Genomic DNA, 18,862 nt, shown 5'->3' with positions numbered 1-18,862 from the left:
GCCTAGTATATATGCATGGAAATCGAAATAGGGTGCTAAAAATTAATTTCTCTACTTCGTTTGCTTCTTTTGCTTGGTGGGTTAACACTTAAGAGCTAGCGTCAGATAAAAAGAATATTTAATACATGTTAAATTTCTCTACTATTTATTTAATATCTCATTAATTCTTTTGTTTTATATATATATATATATATATAGCCAAGTGGTGGCCAGAGGGGGCTATAGCCCCCCCTCAAAATTTTTTTTTTTGCACTTTTTACCCAATTTTTAATTTATTTTTACATTTTTTACCCTCAAAATTTACAAATCAGCCCCTCCTGAACTTTTTGTTGCAAATTAGCCCCCCCTAATTTATATTCCTAGCTTCGTCCCTGTATATATATATATAAATATAAATGTTAAAATTAATAATTAAATAACTTAATTATATAAGTATCATATGACTCAATGAGTTTTTCCGTATATATAATAATTTACTTTTGTCAAAAGTTGTAGGTCGTAATAATGACTATTTACTAGAAATGATGAGATGAGTCACCAAGTTGAGATCTGTGAGGGTTTTTTTCGTTTCTTTTGTGCTCAGCATGTAAATTTGATCTATGAGACCGCTTACTATAAATATCTAGTTTGTTTTTTTTTACCACTTAAAGGCTTACGTGCATATGCAGGTGTACCTCGTATGTATAGAAATAGGGTAACAAAAACAATGATAGAGTACTTCATTTACGATCTTTTGTGTGGGTTACACTTCGCAACAGCACCGAAAAAAAAAAATGAAAATCGTGCATTTTCTTTTCGTGGAAGAAAAAAAAAACGCGGCAAGAGAAAAAAGCCCGAGCTTTGAGAACACTTTATTTTTGTGGATAACAGAGACAAGTAAATCAGCACAATAAAAAAAATCATAAATATTGTTGCAATAATAATCACTAAACATTGATTAGTAGTATATGTGACACCTCACCGAAACACGCGTGTCGCGAATCAAAAATCATGTATTAATGAAATAAGCAATTGCCACCCTAACAAATAAAAATAAAAGCTGATAAAAAAAATATAAACACCTTACTAAGAATCCAGTTTTTTTTTTTTTTTTTTTTTCAGTTCTTATAATTTACGCATTTAAAAAACCAGCGTTAGAGAAGAGTAGTTGGAGACTTTACAAAAGGGTAGCATAGCGTGGTATCAATTTCATCAACGGCTAGGAGTTGATGCATGTCTCATTGACGTACACGTGTATGTCTCTCATACGTTGATTATTCCAGAGAAGGTCATTCATTTAAACAAAAAATGTAAAGGAAAAAAAACCGTAAAATTCATTTTATTAGTTCCTAATCATATCGCCCAAAAAAAAATAAAAAAATCCCAGCGATAGTGAGATGATGAGAGCCGCCATTATTGGCTGCCAGTGGTGAAGCAAGAAATACGATTCTGACTTCTGTCTCGTTCTTCTCTGTCATTTCGTTCTGTAGGTTTCAGACTTTCCATATGGTTGATCATCGGATCTGAAGGAATTCTTCCTCCTTGAGATTTCATTTTCCCGTCCGTTTGTCGAAGATTTTTTTCCCTCGCCACCTAATTTCGCTTCGCAATTCCCCATATTCTGGTGCGGAATTTACAATTTTAGGGTTTGCACTGGTCGATTAGGTTTCCCATTGCCTTTCTCTGTTTTCAATTTTGTTCAAAGAAGTTGGTAGTCTTGAAGGTCAAGGTTTTCTTTAGTAGTTCTAACAAGTCCTACAGAGCAAAGAGAATATCTACCAGGTAAATTTAGTTTCAATAGCGTGAGTCTATGTATATATGTAGGCTTATTTCTGATATCACTTCTGTCTACGGATTTTCCCTAATTTTTCAGGCTAAAGTTTCAGCAATTGTCATTGGTGATTCTCGCGGAGAGAGTAATTGGAAGCTGGTTTGGCTGAAAATGGAGGTTTCAGTGCCAATTTATATGAGCATTATCGCGTTCTTTTGCACTGTCGGAGCAATAGCTCTAGCGGTTTTCCATATCTATAGGCACTTAAAGAACTATACCGAACCTACCTATCAGAGATACATAGTCCGGACTCCGGATCATCTTTATGGTTCCTGTGAGTTCTTAATTTATTTTAGTATAATTTTTTGTTCTGTCATCGATTATTGAGTCTTAGTGCTTGTTTTGTCATTGTGTTGGTTAATAGCCACTTAACATACATGCTTAAGCATTAGTTTTGCATGGCTGAGTGTTTTGGCGTAGTACAGTTGATGATGATGAATTAGTTTCTCTGTTTCATTTGTAACCGGTTCAGCTGTTGGTCTGTTTCCAAAATTTCATAAGCGGCTTGAATGCTAGTTTGTCTTTTAATCATGAAGAATATAGAACCCATGTGAGTTTTTTTATTTTTTATTTTTTATTTTTTATTTTATTTTTTATGATTGACAGGTTTATGCGTGGACTTCATTCTTGTCCCTCGTCCTGCCGGAAAGTTCAATCTATTTCAATTCAATTCGAGAAGTGTAAGTGGTCTTACTCTCTGCTATTAGCGCATGTGTAAATTTTCTGCTCTAGTTTAGGTGACTGCTGTTAGTTTTCTTTCTGGCCTTAGTTGCTGAAGCTGCTTGGTTGCATTTTCTTAGAAGTTACACATGAGAATTTGATTTAGTCGATCATTTCGTTATGAAAATCATATATTTTTCACGATCAATGTGGAATGAAGTTGCTTTTCTAGTAGATTTAATTTATAAATGCAATATTCTGGCATCAAACTATTAACTTTGGAGTCTGGTTGGTTTCTTGTATTAAGAATGTTTTTTTGACATTGAGCTTATGCTGGTCTTCATGGAAACTTTCTTTTTTTTACTTGGCGGGTAGTTCTCGGGTTTAGATGGAAACTTTTCAATGGCTGTTTGGTGACTGTACTTTGTTGAGTTAGGAAAAGAAAATCTGAAATTTTTATTTTTGTGCTTTTCCGATTCACCCAAGCTTGCTAAAACTTCTTCAGTCGTTATTAATATCACAATTTTGTTAAAGGTAGTGAATTGAATATAGAAAAAAAAAACTCTTGATTTCCACTCATATAACTGTATGTGCTATTATTGTCTATTTTCAGCTATGAAGCGTGGGTGATATACAATTTTCTTTCACTTTGCTTGGCATGGGTCGGTGGCCCTGGAGCTGTTGTCCTTAGTTTGAGTGGCCGAGTTCTTTAACCTTCGTGGTATCTGATGACCTGCTGTTTGCTTCCGATGCCATTGGATGGGTAAGCTCACAAGAACACTTGTTTTCCTTTAAATTTGGGCATATAATGAAAATAAGTTTCATTTGTCACTAAATTTGCTGAACCCTCTGTTTTTTATTTGCTTTACTACTGCCTCGCACATCGATAAACTTTTTATTATCTGTTTTGTCCCAATATACCTTTTTGGTAGGCCGTTCTATGAATTGTTTGAGTAATTGAAATAAAGGAATGACCAAACGTGCTGAGCAATTGAAAAGAAATATTGAATAATAAAGAATATTCTCGTTCTCACTCATGTTTACAAGCCTCCAAGTGTGAAAAACCAGGCTGCCTTTTGCTTGCTGCTACCTAGATTGGCTTGGCTGGTTTCTCCGACCAGATATGGTCAGGAATGGAATTGCAAACCGGCTCGTTTGTTGACCCCCAACGTTCAGACCCGATGGACACAAATCCAAAGCAAGGGAACTAGTATTGAGTCTCTTTGTTGTGTGAGACTCCAATTGGGCTTTCTCCAATTGCTCCTTCTACTCTGTCGAACTAGTCAGCTTGTCAAAAAGTATTCGCAACAAAGCTGTAATTTCTGACATGCGCTCATAGAGCCATCAATTGCTGATATTTGTCATAGTCCCCGAAAATTGATCTGTTCCCAATTTGATACCACCCGTGGTAGCTCAAGCGCAGATTACTAATATTTTTTATATATTCGGCTGACAATTGGAGAGGTGAACCAAAAAAAAAAACTTAATAAGTCTTAATAGCCCTAATGACCACCCTTATGAATTATTTATACTGAAATCATAATTATTAAAACAAAGGAAATAAAATAATTATATTAGTACCCATACGGGTCTTTATGTTTTCTTGGAAATATTTAATATTTTAGTAGCTTGATATTTGAGATTATTTGCTGGACGTAGGCTAACAATTGTTATTGTGTTGACAGGCGCTTTATAGGAAGGTGTAAACAAGGATGTTTGCAGTTTGTGATTCTGAAACCCATATTAGTAGCTGTCACTCTCGTACTTTACGTGAAGGGAAAATACAAGGACGGAAATTTTAGTCCAAACCAATCATATCTTTATCTTACTATCATCTACACACTGTCGTACACACGATGGCCCTTTATGCATTGGCACTGTTTTATGTTGCTTGCAAAGATCTACTTCAACCATTCAACCCGGTTCCCAAGTTCATCATAATCAAGTCTGTTGTTTTCCTGACTTACTGGCAGGTAAATAAATGTTGTTGGCATTGTCCTCTATACATGTATATTCTTTTTGCCTTCTTTGTTCGTTGATTTGTATGATGTGATGGAATTAGTATGTTGGATTAGTGGAACACTGAAAAAGAACCTTGAATGAAAATTGCGTGCTTTTGGATTAGTGGAACACTGAATAAGAACCTTGATAACCTTAAATATGATGAACCTGCAGAAAGGTTTTCCGGACGTGTCCTTTAATATTATTAGTAACATTCTTCCATGTTGGATAAAGAGATTGGATAGTCCTGAGATTCTTTTGTTTTTTACACGGATAATTTTCATTTGCCTGACATTTACAGAGTAGTTTCTGTCTTTTTTTTTTTTTTTTTTGGCAATCATTTTTGGAAATGTGTGAAGCTTGTATTGCAATCCTTTCCCTTATGTTTTGAATTTTATATATTACTTTTGTTTTTTGTTTGTTGAAACGTAGGGTGTATTGGTGTTCCTTGCTGCGAAATCGGGATTCATCAAGAACACAGATGAAGCTGTAGGTCATCTCTACGCGTTCCCATACAAGGAGTATGCCGGTGCTAACATTGGTAGATCCCAAGATTTTACGGGAAGCCTCGCACATGCCGTCAAGTTGAACGACTTTTACCACGACACTGTACACCAGGTAGTTATAACCGACCTAGACTCCTATCCAAGTCAAGACTGGAAAATCAGTAATTTTATTTAATTATAATACTAATTTTGTTTTTCAGTTTGTTGCACCACTATGCGGAGCTTGATCTTGTTCTCACCATAAATGATTATTTACTAATGAGTGTCACCAAGTCGAGATCTGTGAAGGCTTTTTCGTTTCTTTTGTGCTCACCATGTAAATTTGATCCATGAGACCGCTTACTATAAATTTATAGTTTGTTTTTTTTACCACTTAAAGGCTGACGTGCATGTGCAGGTCTACCTCGTATGTATAGAAATAGGGTAATAATGATGACTACTCCATTTACGCTTTTGTGTGGGTTACACTTCGCAACAGCACCGAGTAGATAAAAAAAAAATCAAAATCATGCATTTTCTTTTCGTGGAAGAAAAAAAAACGCGGCAAGAGAAATAAGCCTGTGAGCTTTGAGAACATTTTATTTTTGTGGATAACAGAGAGAAGTAAATCAGCACAATAAAAAAAATCATAAATATTGTTGCAATAATAATCACTAAACATTGATTAATATTTAATAGTAATATGTGACACCTCACCGACACACGCCAGTCACGAATCAAAAACCATCTATTAAGCAATTGCCACCCTGACAAATAAAAATAAAAATAAGTAATATGTTGGAATTGCCGAAAACTCGCAGGAGAACTCCGTTGGTGGATCGGTTAAGTTTTTTTTTTTTTTTTTTTTTTTTTCGTGTTCGGCAAGGAATTTACAGGTTTGTCAGTGTCGGAGATCGGGCGAGTTTGTTTGGCAAGGAATTTATAGGTTTGTAGTGAAGATTCCTCTGATGCCGGCTCCGGCGGCAACGTCGAAGTAATCGGTGATTCTCGAGTTTGAATTTTTATATTTCGATTTCAGCGAAGCTTCGAGGTGAGATAGGGCTTTCCCTGAAAGGATTCCTCTCATTCCTCCGCTGCCATCGATGCAGAGGATGCAAATCTTGCCCCTCTGGTTCTTGATCTTCGACGTCGAAACTTCCGGCTGAGATTTGAGCTTTTGGCTCTATTTCGGCATTCTGTTTAGGGATCCAGAGCGCTTCTGGTAGTCGCAGTCAAACATAAATTTGCTTTCCGTAATTTGCACTTTATCCAAAGTCTTTGGTCGTCGTCGTCAATTTCCGTCACCATTTTTTTTTCTATTTATCGAAGAGTGTGTTAAATTTTTTGAAAGCAAGGTAAAGTTTTTGACATCTCCTTGTTCTTTTTCTTCTTCTGGTTTATCAAAGAGTGGATTAATTTTTTTTGAAAACAGGATTAAATTTTTTGACACTTAGTTGCTTCTTGCAGATGACTAGACTTACATTGTGTTGCCTGTTTGGATGAGGGAGTAAATATATTAAAGGTACAAGTAAATTTTTTGAACCAATTTGGCATATATATTAAGTGCATTGGATTAAAATTTTGGACACTTAGATTAATTATTTTAAAAATAATAAAAAATATATTAGTATTTTCACATTATAAGTGGTTAGAGTACACTAACTTATGAAACCTTGACTATTTTGCTAAATACTTAATTTGAATGGACTACTTTGTAAACAAAAATTATTTTTAGAATAAGAGTAATGTCAAAACTGTCCAGAATTAAACAAACAAAATATATATAGCGTATTTGGCCATATTCATAGTCTCATATAGTTGTAATTGTAAGTCAATTAAAATAAATATTTAATTCTTTTATTTGGAATGTCTAGTCAATGATCTTATCTTACATATATTAATTATCTTACATATGTCTGGTCAATGATTCTTTTATATGTTTATGAATGCACTTAAATTATTATATATTAGAAATTTATTAGCATGATTATTTGTATTTATAGCTGTGCAGATACATTTAAAAAAAAAAAAAAAAAAAAAAAAAAAAAACTGTGCAGATACGCACTCTATCTCTTTGAATTCTCTCTCTCTCTCTCTCTCTCTCTCTCGCATTGATTCGTAACCCCATTAACCCCATTGGTGTAGTCCAAGAAGGTATATTCAACCTCTTTAAAATATGTCTCTTTTTCTTTTTCTTGAATTTCAGAAGAATTTTTTTTTTATTGTGATGTTATGTAGATGAATTGCAAATTAACGATGGGTATCAAGATGATGTTGTTCGTTCTTGCTTTCGGACTGTGTTCGTTCATATGTGTAAACTATGAGAAACGTCATATGAAATCAACATTGAAAGAAGGGTTTGAAATCCAGATGATGTTGTTAGTTCTTGCTTTCGGAATGTGTTCGTTCATATGTGTAAACTATGAGAAACGTCATATGAAATCAACATTGAAAGAAGGGTTTGAAATCCAGAAAAAACCCAAATTGTTTACTAAGCCACCAGCCAAAACTTTAGAGGTATTTATGTTCGTGTTTTTGGTAAATTTATTGTATTATGTACCACTTTGTACTAAAAATAATAGCCTATGTACAACAAGTATTTTGGAGATGTGTACGATTACGTGGACTTTTTCGAACAATCAGCTTTCAGTAACCCCTTGCTGAAAAACCACACATATCATTATCAAGTTTGTTAAGTGTTAATGATTTTAATTTTAAAAGAGATTAATTATGCTTATGAAGTTACTGAATATAATACATTTTATCAGGTGCCTTCAAAGTTATTTCCGACTGGTAATGAGAAGCACAACTCAGCCGGGATCATCGAGCTACCGGGTGGAGGATGTCCTACAGGAACGGTGCCGATTCGGAGGACAAGTAATGGAAGTAGTAATTCCAAACAAAAGTACTGCAATTTAGCAGATGGTGGAAAAACTTACGTACGTAATAAATTCACAAATCTTCAAATGTTATATTACAAATATATAAAAATATGTATATTTATAAATTGTTTTATATGGTAATAAAATATCAGAGAGTTGTGGTCAGAACAAACTCTCTAATTCATACGAAGTTTTATGGAGCTAGAACATCAATGTCCATTTATGGTCCTAAAGTATCTCCCACTCAATACAGCTCAACATTAATGACTTTAGGAAATAGTCGTGAAAGCATCGAAGTTGGATGGACGGTGAGACTAGTTCTGTATGTACAACATCTTTTCAATTGGAATTATTTATCACGCCATTTTTTATTTAAATTTTATATGTATCTAGCTACAAAGTCTATATAATATACGAACTTTTAGATACACAAATAAAATTTTATTTTTAATTTAAATATTTAACCATTTATCTTTTTCATGTCTTCCTATATTAAAAATTATGTGTCTTTAAATTGTTCATTTGTTGGATATAAAAGATCAATATAAAAAAAGTCCAGTGGATAAATAGCGCCATATGAAACATTGAAAATTTTAATATAGTCAAAGTTTCGTAATTTTTTGTTAAATAGCCACTAACAATTATTTATACCGCAGAAAGGACGTAAATACCCACCGAAACTTCCCGCCTCAAATATGAATAATTACTAGGTATTTAGGTATTTTCAATGATGAAAATAATTGCTGGTGGTTATTGATAAAAAAATTACGCAACATTGAATAACTAGCAATCTCTCTACTTTTGATGACTTAGTTAGCTAATTATGTCTTGTTCTACAGGTAAATCCTATGAGATATGATAATCAAACTCGTGTATATGTATACACTAAGGTAAGCCTTCCCCTGACTTGATTCATTTATTATATTAATATTACAATTATACACGTTGATCTTTCTCCCTTTGCAGACTACATCTTCATCTATGATTCATTGTGCGGAAGTTTTGTTCAAACCAATCCTAGATATGCGCTTGGTGTACGTATGACACCTGTTTCTAGACGCGGTGGAAAGGGTTTTCATAATTACTTTTACGTTTATAATGTAAGAAATTTCACTCATTATAATATTGAGTTATATTTTTGACGATTTTTAGTCATATACAGTATGCTGATTAATCGATTAGCAGTTACAATTATAAGAATTTTTTCATATATATTTCCAAGATTTTGCGAATATATATTTTGAAAGATTCATTTTCCTTTTAAAGAAGATAATTTACTTGATATATTTTACAACCGATATGAATATCTCGCAATTGCTTTGTTTTTATTATGACTACATGTATCTCTCATGTTACGTTTCTTTCAGGACAAAGCTACCGGAACATGGCGATTTGCAATGAGAAAGAATAACGAAGAAATTGGGTTTTGGCCACAAGAGATATTCGATGGCTTCATTCACCGTCACACCCATTCCTAGTCGCCTTCTATACCACATTCACCGTCACATTATTCAATACTATGTTTTCGCCAACAAGCTCGTCCTTGTGGACACGTACGACAAGCTCGCCCTTGTGAATAAGTAATTCAAGCTCGGCCTCTTAACGGACATGAATTATATGATCGAGATCATGAATGAGAATGGGTGCGTTCGTTCAGTGAAATCTCGCTGTTTTCATCAGCAAGTCCCATCTTAGTCCACGCACTGGGCTTCAAATACTTCAGGAACGACTCGCTCAGGCTCAGTGGCGCCGAGTGGAAGCTTTGCTTTGTCAACGTTTGATTTTGATTTGTGATTTTTAGAAATTGTCTTGACTGAAGCGTGCGTTAGTGATAAAAAGGCATAATTGACTGAACATGGTACAAATTGAACATGAGAAAAATTGAGAGTTTTGAAAAGTGAAGGTAAAAAAATGACTAATGTGATAATATCCCTTGAAAAACGGAATGGTATGGCCAGAAGATTCTTACATTTTGGGTGGACGGCATGTTTTTGTTTTGCAGTGTCTTTATGTACAACAACAACCAACATCTTCAAAATAATTTGAATATGCCACACACAAAAAAAAGGTGTAACAAAAAGCTTGAAAAATCTAGACCCATAGAATTAAACCCAAGAATGCAGGACTCGCTTGCCTTTGACATGAGAAAAATTCACGAATTCCGTGCATTGTCTTTGATCATCAGTTCGTTCAGGCTCTTTGCTAACCATATAGCAATGTCCCGAGAGCTCCTCTAGTTTATTATGCTGAAGAAGCTCATCCGACAATTCTAATAGCCCCTAAAAGACTTGACGTCCATAATTTCTTTAGCCGGATTTTCCTCTTCGGCCGGAAGAGGCGGAGGAGGATTGGCTTTCGTCGACTCCGATGCATCGAGTCTCGGAGGTGGAGAGGTAACAAGGCTTTTGAGTTCTGTCTCCTTGGGAGTCGGGTGATCGGATGCTTTTGACTTCAAACTCGTTGCTTCCGATTTCATATCCCTTTCGTCTCTTACGACATTTATCAGCTTGCCTACATCTATATCCTAAAAGTTCACATACTTTCGCAAACATAAGTTTATTTGAATTTATTCAAAATTAAGATTAACATTAACGGCTTTATCGGAGTTCTGTGATATATTAATAAAAAATGAATTACATAAAAGTTATAATATAGAAGATGTTATTTTATTTATAATAATAAATACATCTACAAAATTAATTTTGTTTTTTTATTTTCAGCTTAAAAAACTTCACAGGGTAACCCATGTTATTTTATTGATACATGGAAGCACATTTTTTTTTAAGAAATTAGTAGAAAGGAACTCATTGTCATTTCCAGAAAATCAAGTAAGTTATATATTCACCAATATTAAACTCTACAAAATTAATTTTGTTTTTTTATTTTCAGCTTAAAAAACTTCACAGGGTAACCCATGTTATTTTATTGATACATGGAAGCACATTTTTTTTAAGAAATTAGTAGAAAGGAACTCATTGTCATTTCCAGAAAATCAAGTAAGTTATATATTCACCAATATTAAACTCTATTAAAAATTGTTCGGTGATTTTTTTATAATCACTACAAATAGCGTTATTTATTTTGATTTAATTATTTTAGTCGTTTAATTTCAACTTTTATATTATAAATTTCGTTATACTACTTGATTCTTAGTCCACACCCTTTCGTTCATTTACTTTTAATTGTTTTCGTTCATTTATATAATCTAAAATTAGATTCTTGGTTTATAATATTTATCACCACAATTATATAATGAATAATTTAAGCAAAAATGTCATTTTTGGTGCCTCAACTATGTCGCATTTTCATCGCCTCATCGCGATAGTCGCATTTTCATCATTAGTCCTTCTGTTAGGAAATCCGTCAAAAAAGTTGTTAAATGAGCCACGTGATTCTCACATGATCACAAAATGAGGGAAATTAAATTAATATCCTCTCTCAATTATTACTTTTTTTTTTTTAATAATTTCCAAGTGTTTTCTTGGTTTTAAAATGTTAAAAAAAATATTAAAACAAAATTGAAATAAACTCTCTCTCTCTCTCTCTCTCTCTCTCAAAATCAAGGATTTAAATATCGTTACCGTTACCGTTCCGAGGTTCAGAATTTACTGGTAACCGCTGGTATCGTAAAGGAATACCGGGGAAAGCAGGAAAAAAAGAAACCGGTACCGTTGAACTTACCGTTACCGTAGAGGAATACCGTCAAATACGGTATTTACCGAGAGGAATCCAGAAAAAAATACAAAAAAACATATAAAGTACGTAGGATGAAATTCATAAAATTAAAAATAGTGTACAATGTTTCAATACACTACCAAATTACAAACACAACAAAAACTAAGTTCAATAGTACAAACCATAATGATTAAGTTCAACACAATCCACCAAATACCATAGTTCAAATTCAACATAAAAGAAATAAAAAGACTACTTTGGATAGCGACCATACAGTAATCATACCAACTCATGTAATGAGCATGTGCACGAAAGTATCTGTCCAAGTGATAGTCGTACTCATATTGAGCTGCAGCAACAGACATGGAGTGGAGGGGATAACCTGGAAATGGTCGCACCATGCGGGGAGCTAGAGTTGGTGGTGGATAGTAGTCCTGGTTGTAACTGGAAGACCCGTCATCATATGAGGACTCCGTGCCTTGATGACCAATTGATATCGATCCGAAGTTGTAGGACAAGTCATCAACGCCATTGCTAGACGTAAATGACATGACATCACTCATACCTCTGCGCCCGTCTCATGAATCACATTTACTAAATTAAATTAGACTATAACAGTCATGAATCATATTCACAAACTCTAACATATTCCCGGATCTAAACTTCTAAACTAACATATTCCCGGATCTAAATAAAAATTGAAAATAATTTATTAGAAATTCGGAATAAAAACAATAATGGTTTTAAATATATGATTTTAACCATAATCATCACAAAATAACTATAAATTCAAAGATTAATTCGGATTAATAATAAAAATTAGAAAACATGAACACAAAGTCTAACATATTCCCGGATGTAAAATAAAATTGTAAACAAATCATACGAAATTCAGAATAAATCAATAACCAAGTTCAATGTAACCATAAAGCAACTAGGCCAAAACAAGTACGAAGTCCAAACTATGAACCAAAATGGCATAAGAGCCCTGTATACGCGTCGAATGAGCCAACCAGATAAATGGGCCCACGAATAAAAAGAGAAGAAATTCCAATAATCAAAGGCCATCAAAAGACAATACTGGCCTAGACCCAGTAATTGCTATTGAACAATAACACACAGCTCAAGTGAGGACCGAAGATCTTCAAAACAATCAGCATCCAAAATCGTAGTAAAAATGTCAGCTAGTTGATTTTTAGAGATAATCATACCACTGATGTTGTTGCAGAACAATGTCTTGACATCTTGGCCGACACCATACTCAGCAATCATTTATTTCAACTATAAGAGTAGAGTGCTGCTACTGCCAGCAACAAAGTAAGCAATATCTGGACGGCTGGTAGTGAGATATGAAAGACTTCCAATAATACTTCTGTACATGCTTTGATCAACAGATTCACTAAGATCATCTTTAGTACTTTTAACATGAGTGGCAGTGGAAGTGCTTTTGTGAGAAGATTTTTCAAGGCCAAACTTCTTCACAATGTTCTTGGCACACTTACTTTGAGATATAAAAATATCATCCTCCATCTGTTTGATCATTACTCTGTAGTTGACTGGATTCTTCGTCCGAGTACGTATCCCATCTTCAATATCACCAATGACCTCTTCCACAGGGTGATTTTTCTGAATTCTTGTAGAAGGAGCACATTTTTTAGGCAAAACTTCAGTTTCCTTGTCAGGGAACGACTTATCACGAGGAGAATCGTCTTCAGACACAATGTCGTCCACTTTGTCACCAACATCCGTCCTGACATCTGTGCTACTAGATAAAACTTCATCCACATCATCATCACTTTTAGAATCATCATAAACGTCATTAACAACCACATTTATAGACTCCATCTTAGACTTGGTGCGTTTGTTAAAGACACGATAAACACGACTGTTTCTGGAATACCCAAGAAAGATACCTTCATCACTTTTGGGATCAAGCTTACGACGAGGATCCCGATCAGCAAGGATGTAGCACACTGAGCCAAAGACATGGAAGTACTTGACGTTTGGATTTCTCCCCCTCCATATCTCATAATGAGTTACAGTAGTACCCGGATGAATGGTAACTCTGTTATGAATGTGGTAGGCTGTGTTGAGCGCTTCAGCCCTTAAGAGAAAAAGAATGTCTTTGGCAAGCATCATCACTCGAGTCATTTCCTAAAGAGTGCGATTCTTCCTTTCAACAATCTCATTTTGTTGTGGGGTGATGGGGGCAGAAAATTCATGAGCTATTCCTTTTATGCTTTCTCCCTTTTTCTCATTGCACTTGCTTGCATAAAATTTCAAACACAACAAAAATGTCAGATTTCTCACGAATAAAATCAACCAAAGTGTACCTGGAGAAGTCATCGACACAGTTAAACACATATCTCTTTCCACCGTGACTTTCAATCTACATAGGGCCCATCAAGTCCATGTGTAGGAGCTCCAGAACACGTGAAGTGGTAAGATGTTGCACCATCTTGTGCGACTTCTTGACCTGTTTTCCTATCTAACAATCACCACAGATTTTTCCTTCAACAATCTTAAGATCAGGGAGCCTGAAAATAACCTTCTCAGAGACAATCTTGTGCATGCTTCTGAGATTTAGATGACCGAGTTTTTGATGCCATAACTTAGCTTCATCTGCCTTGGACATGAGACACTTGGTGACTTGAAAGTCTTTGACCGGGGACCACATGTAACAGTCCTCCGGAGTCCTGGTTCCTTTCATAAGCTCATCGTGTTCCTCATTTATCACAACACACTCATCACGAGTAAAATTAACACGTAAGTTCAAGTCACAGAGTTGGCTAATGCTAATAAAATTAGCAGTGAGGCCTTCAACCAACAAAGCCTCTGTTAAACAAGACAAACCAGGATAATTAAGTTGACCTTTACCAATAATCTTGACATTCACTCCATCACCAAAAGTAACATGACAATTAGAGTAAGGTTTTATGTTGGATAAAAAGGTCTGAATACCTGTCATGTGTCGAGAACAACCATTGTCAAAGTACCAATCGTTACCAGTGGAGGCACGCTGGGAGGTGTAAGCAATGTTGGCGCGATAGGACGCATTTTTTACTCTCCATTTCATGCGAGATGGGGGGGAACGACTTGGTTTGCCTGTGGGAGGATTAATGCCGATGAAGATTCCTCCCATATAGGCGATAGCAAAATGGCCGAATATGACCCCTACGTCCACAGTGATGGCAGACCCAACGAGGTCTGTTGACAGGAGACCTGGTTGGTCTATAAGGATGTTGCTGATGTCGATTCTGGAACTTGTCACGACCAGATGTCTGAGACATATTTCGCGGCATCTGGGCAGTAGACTTTTGAGGGACAAAAGAAGTCTGAGACGTGGAAGCACCGTGAGTATACCCAAGCCCCTTCATGTTCTTTGTAGGCTTTCCAACTGTGAGAATTTTATCAAGACTGTCGGTGCCAGAGTTCAACATCCTGACAGATTTTGTCATCTGGTCAAGTTCCCCATTTAAGCGGCTGACTTCGCGCTTTAGATCGACAATGGTTTCTAAGAGTCTTGTCTTATCTTCAGTAAGAGCCAGGATGAGAGCACTTTGCTTGTCAAGAACCTGAGACTCTTCAACCCATTTAGTATGTAAGACGTTATAAGCATCATTCATAGCATCATCAGAAAATTCATCACCAGTAACAATTTTCTTTGAGGAACCAGCAACTTCACTAAAGGATTCAGAGTTATGAATAGGAATAGAAGTTGTGAAAGCAACAAAATTGCTTATCTGGTCAGAGTTGCTATCTTCTTCTTTCTCATCAGAGAGAGTGACATTGTAGCCCTTCTCATGCTTCTTTAAGAAGTTAGGACACTCTTTCTGAATATTCTCAAAGCGTTCACATTCATGGCACTGTATACCTCTCCCTTTTCTAGCAGTATTGTGAGATCGTTCATCACCTTTTCCATTTCTGTGAAAATTTCCATTCTTCTGAAACTTTTGCTGAAAGTTGTCTGCGACATCTTGAGGGACATTCTTCCCGGTCATCTGGCTGAATCTCTTCATAACTCTACCATAGGTTTTGGCCAACATAGCTATAGTATCATTAATCTCATTATCCGAGTCAGAGTATAACTGCTCCTTCTGATCAAGGATAGAGCTTTTGAGAGCCACTCCTTTGTGTTTCTTCTCGATCTTGGGAAGAGACAGCTCGAAAGTCATGAGAGATCCCATAAGTTCATCAAATTTCAGCTTCTTAAGGTCATGAACCTCCTCTATGGCAGTGATCTTCATCTTGAATTTTGAACTCAATGCTCTCAAGGTTTTTCTGACCAAGTCTTCATCCGTCATATGTTTTCCAAGAGAGTAAGACTCATTGGTGAGATCTCAAATACGCACGTTGAAATCGGCAACCGATTCATCTTCAAACATGGTGAGCGCTTCAAAATTCGTAGTGATGTATTGAAACTTTTGCTCTCGCACTTTAGTGGTTCCCTCATAGGCAACAGCAAGGATTTCTCAAGCTTCTTTGGCACTCGTGCACGTGTTTATAAGCCTGAAAACATTTATATCAACCTCATTAAAGATAGCATTGAGAGCACAAGAATTACCCAAGGATGCCTCATCTTTTGTACGACTCCAGTAATTCTCTAATTTGGGACCGGTCACTGCCCCTTTATCATCAACAGTTACGGGAGCTTCCCAACCGTGGATCATAGCTTTCCAGGTCTTGATGTCGAGGGATTTCATAAAGGCGCTCATTCTAGCTTTCCAATAACCATAGTTGGTTCCATCAAGAACTGGAGGACGATTGACAGACCCTCCTTCTCTGAAACTATCCATCCCTGGTAAACAGAATAAAATACCCAGGAAACCACCCAAAGATCTAGGTGCCTGCTCTGATACCAATTGAAATTCTGTTTAGTCACGAAGACAAGATGTCGCACACAATGTATTGACAATGTGTCCGACAACTTGCTTAAACACAGATAATGGATAAACAACAAATGTGCAATAAATAAAAGACGCACAATATGGTTACCCAGTTCGGTGCAACATCACCTACGTCTGGGGGCACTCTGCCAGTGGAAAGGATTTCACTATATAGTAGTCAATAATACAAGCAAGGTCTTATATGATTACAACACAAAATCAAGGCCCTATAAACTATTACCACAAGTGAATACCTAGACCAGAGACTCCCCCTGAATTTGAGACCCCTCTCAATTCCACTATTCGAGCAAACGTCTATGCTCGGTCAACTTCAGTCTTCAACGCACGTGAAACTTCAATCATGTCAACACAGAACCCAAATCTCACAAACACTCAATCTTCTCGAATAATGTTTGAGGAATTACACCGCTTTTATCAACACACAAAGCCTCCTAATCCGTCGGTCTGTCACGTCTAGGAGCTCTAAGTATTTTGATAAAGCGTCAAGGCTGCTAAGGGGGAAGCGCGTGGCTTTTATAACAGCTCTACAATCCTGGAAGTGTATCTAGGGTTTCCTTACCCATTCTCGCAAGAATATCACGCAATAAAGTCACCAGCGAGGAAATCTGGCAAAATCGGAAACTTGCCAGAAATATTGTCTGCGCACAGGAGGAATGATGTCTTACCAGAAACTGGAGCATGAAGACCGACATCTTTCCATACAACTTGCACTAAAAAATAAAACCAACATATAATGTAACAACACACTTTATTTGATATTTGATCACGGGTGGTCATTGGCCTCCAATTTATGTGGCTAGGATTTTTCAAAAAATTGAAACGTGTGATTTCTTCAGTTCGATCTTTGGAAATTTTGAAATGGATTAATGATGTCTTAACTCAAGATTGACTTATATGACTTAATTTGTTCACCGATGGTGTTGTGTAAGTCACGGAGGAGACTGCATATTCAGAGCCAAGGTGATCATGAGAAGATTCTTAGCTATTGGATCAAATCACAGCTTGCAAACTTTTGAAATGTTTGAATTTCGTATTTAGGTCAACGAGAGAGAAATAGAAATCATCCCATTCTATTTTGGCAAGCCTCGCCTCCGCTCTCCCATCTTGCTGGCGGTGCTTAATTTTTATTTTTGGTTGCTCGAAATTTGATTTCAATCACCTTGTTCACTTAAGAACAATTTTTGAGTTAGTGGTAGTCTCAGTGTTCATCATTGATCGAGAGAATCATACTAGGAGATCAGACATTGGAGATGATTCATATTCATAAGGCTGACATCCATGTTATTAGAATTGGTTTTTGATCTGAATGGAACTTGGTGATCATAATACTTTGCATATTTCTTATTATTGTTATCCATGGAAAATGATTTAATAAATCTGCACAATTAATTTATATTTTATAATGCTAGCCATGTTCTCAAGTTGTTCAAAATTCATATCATATGAACCAAGAATATATTCAAAGAGTAGTAATCGATGAAAAACGATTTGAATTGACATGTAGTTCAATCTCTAGCCACATCAGATTAGTAATAATAATCATAAAAAATATCAAGCTTGCAGTTAAGGTCCGTGCTCCTTTTTTTATAGGTCAGTGTAGCAAAATAGTCAAAATGAAACTATGAAATTTGTTTTTAACATAAATTTCACAACTTTTAGGAAAATAGTCAATATGTTTATGTGACAATAATTAAGGTCTGATTTGTCCTTATTTATTAACAAATTCGTCATTTTCTCTCTCCTACTTTTTTCTACATTTTTTTTTACATAAAAACTTAAAAAAATCATATATATCTCATATGAACTCGAAATTGAGTGATTCCAAATCCTATGGATTCGTGATGCCGAGATCTTAAAAAATAGATCCATTGTGTTTGATGAAAAATCATGTTTAATACCATAGATGTAGAAAAATCACGTTACTACCTTAAATATAGAAATAATTGAAATTTTTTGAAATTATGAAAAATATAAATGGAAACGTAAATATGATACATTAAACATAATTTTTCATCAAACACAATGGGTCTATTTTTGAAGATCTCGACGCCACGAATTTGTAAGATCTGATATCACTCAATTTCGATTTCGTATGAGAAAGATACGATTTTTTGAAGTTTTGATGCAAAAAAAATTATTTGAAAAAAAATAGGAGAGAGAAAGTGACGAATTTGTTAATAAATAAGGGCAAATCAGACTTTAATTATTGTCACATAAGTCATTTGGCTATATCCCTAAAAATTGTCAAATATAGGCTAAATCCAAAATCACATGTTTAAAGTAGTCTAATTAGTTACAAACTGTATAATTTGATTACCTGGATGTATGATTTAATTTGTTGATGATCAATATTTATCACTTTTACGATAAATAATTGTATGAATTATACCTATCTCCATCTATACGGTCCGTTTGGAACTCGGAGAATGCGAGGTAAAAAAT

The 18,862-nt window shown here is 35.3% G+C and overlaps 1 pseudogene across 1 annotated transcript; it reads left to right on the top strand.

Annotated features, from left to right (window-relative positions):
* Nucleotides 1-1,295: 1,295 nt before the first annotated feature.
* On the top strand, nucleotides 1,296-6,120 carry LOC149384048 (uncharacterized; annotated as a pseudogene). The gene is made up of 7 exons (XR_016301548.1): nucleotides 1,296-1,761; nucleotides 1,853-2,084; nucleotides 2,417-2,490; nucleotides 3,084-3,233; nucleotides 4,156-4,443; nucleotides 4,904-5,089; nucleotides 5,178-6,120. The product of XR_016301548.1 is annotated as an uncharacterized LOC149384048 (transcript).
* The last annotated feature ends 12,742 nt before the right edge of the window (nucleotides 6,121-18,862 follow it).

This window comes from Urtica dioica, chromosome 10 (genome assembly GCF_054948205.1).
Source record: "Urtica dioica subsp. dioica isolate 48M chromosome 10, U.dioica_male_clone48M_v1_H2, whole genome shotgun sequence".
In the NCBI taxonomy this organism is placed as follows: Eukaryota; Viridiplantae; Streptophyta; class Magnoliopsida; order Rosales; family Urticaceae; genus Urtica; species Urtica dioica.
The sequence above is the reverse complement of the archived record's forward strand: the minus strand, read 5'-3'. Positions and strand labels throughout refer to the sequence as shown.